Source organism: Triticum dicoccoides, chromosome 5A, assembly GCF_002162155.2.
Source record: "Triticum dicoccoides isolate Atlit2015 ecotype Zavitan chromosome 5A, WEW_v2.0, whole genome shotgun sequence".
NCBI classification, from domain to species: Eukaryota; Viridiplantae; Streptophyta; class Magnoliopsida; order Poales; family Poaceae; genus Triticum; species Triticum dicoccoides.
In genome coordinates this window covers 84,486,190-84,488,384 of record NC_041388.1, presented here as the reverse complement: position 1 = coordinate 84,488,384, position 2,195 = coordinate 84,486,190, and positions in this window count along the sequence as shown.

Here is a 2,195-nt window from a genome sequence, read left to right as displayed (position 1 = left end):
AGAGAGGAGCTCGCTTTGGTGGGTGGGTGGGTGGGTGCGCCGTCGCGTTGGTGGGTTTGGACGAGGGGAATGAGACGGAGGACTGGATCGGGAGGGGGCCGGGGACGGGGAGGAGGTGGCGGCGGCGGCGAGGAGATGGGGACGAGGGAGGAGGGGTGCGATGGTGGGAGGGGTTGATGGGATCTGATCTAGGGTTTGGGCTGCGGGTGGGGTATCTCTTTTTCTTTTTTTTCTTTTTTCTGTAGATAGATGAATGGATGAATGTGGGATGGAGAGATGGATGGATGCATGTCATCGATCCATTGGAAGAGTTCTGATTGGTTCGGAAATTCAGTAACTTAAAATAGTTTTCAAATATTAAAAATAAAGGGATTTTGTAAAGTAGCTATCAATTTTTTTTGCAAAAGGGCACCACACAAATTTTCACTAGAGTTAGACCATATTTTATGGATAAGGATCGATTTGTATGCATTTCTAATCTTTCTAGCTATTTTTAATCATTTTTCGAGTGCCCAAAATGACTTTTTTTAATGACCTACCATATATTTGTTGCATAATTGTACCAAATCAATTTTATAAAATACTAGGACATATTTAATGCACAATTGACCAAATGGCTGGTTGTCAAGAGATTTGATCCACCTTTCGTGAAAAAGACAAATTTTCGTCGATTTAGTAGGAAGCCGGTAAAATTTCAACTGCAGCTGCCTCATAGTTTGCTTTTTTTTTGAAAAAATCATTTTTAAGTACTTAAGTATCTATTGAATCAGAGAAAGCTCAAAAAAATTCCAAGATTCAACCACTAGCTAGGAACGGTCATTCCCGCCGTTTTGACCGCATTTGGAAATGGGCATAAAAAATCAAAAAAATCAAAAAATTGGAAAACCTTCGCATTGTGTCATTATATGTGACCAAGTTACCAGGAAAAATAATAAACTTATAATACGGCAATTCTTTTAAAAAAATGTTCTCAAAAATGACCTACCATTTGTGAAGATTCATGGCTTTCAAGCCAAATGATCAATCTTATGGCCACATTCATGGCATAGTTTGTTAAAATGATCTCATATTGTGCACAAGGGTGCATATTGGAATGGAAAACAATGTTGCCTAAAGGAGTTTTCATTTTCTTTGGACAAAAAATCAATTTTCCATTTTTCGAGTGCCCAAAATGAGTTTTTTTGTGTGAAGGAACTACCAAATAATTGTTGCAATATTAGACCAAATCATTTTTATAAAATAATAGTCCATATTTAGTGCAGAATTGTCCTAATGGTTGGGTGTAAAAAGTTTTGATCCACCTTTGGTGAAAAAGACAAATTTCCGCCGTTTCAGTTGGAAGTGGGTCAAATTTGAACTGCGATCGCCTAGTTTGCTATTTTTTCCAAAATAATTTCTAGGTACAAAAGTACCTATTTAATCATAGAAACACCAAAAAAATTCCAAGATTCAACCACTAGCTAGGAACGGTCACTCCCGCCGTTTTGACCACATTTTGAAACGAACATAAAAAAATTCAAAGAAAATCAAAAAATTGGAAAACCTTTGCATTGTGTCATTATATGTGACAAAGTTATCAGGAAAAATAATAAACTTGTAATACGGTAATTATTTTTAAAAAGTGTTCTCAGAAACGAACTATCATGTGTGAAGATGCATGACTTTCAAGCCAAATGATCAATCTTAAGGCCCCAATCATGGCATAGTTCGTTCAAATGATCTCATATTGTGCACAAGGGTGCATCTTCGGATGTCAAACAATGTTGCCTAAGGAAGTTTTCCTTTTCTTTGGATGGAAAATTCATTTTCTATTTTTCGAGTGCTAAAAATGTGTTTTTTTGTGAAGGACCTACCATATATTTATTGCAAAATGAGACCAGGTCATTTTTTGTAATATATTAGGACTTATTTAATGTACAATTGACAAAATGGTTGGTAGTCAAAAGTATTTATACACCTTTGGTGAAAAAGACAAATTTCCGCCGATTCAGTAGGAAGCGGGTCAAATTTGAACTGCAGCTGCCTCATAGTTTGCTTTTTATTTTTTCCAAAAATCATTTGTAGGTACATAAGTATTTATTTAATCAGAAATACATGGTTTGGTGGTGATACATTGAGGTTTGGATGGTGGCCGAGGGCCGCAACTCCAGAGCGCGTAAACTCGCATGCCCGCTGCATGGTCACCGCATGTGTCA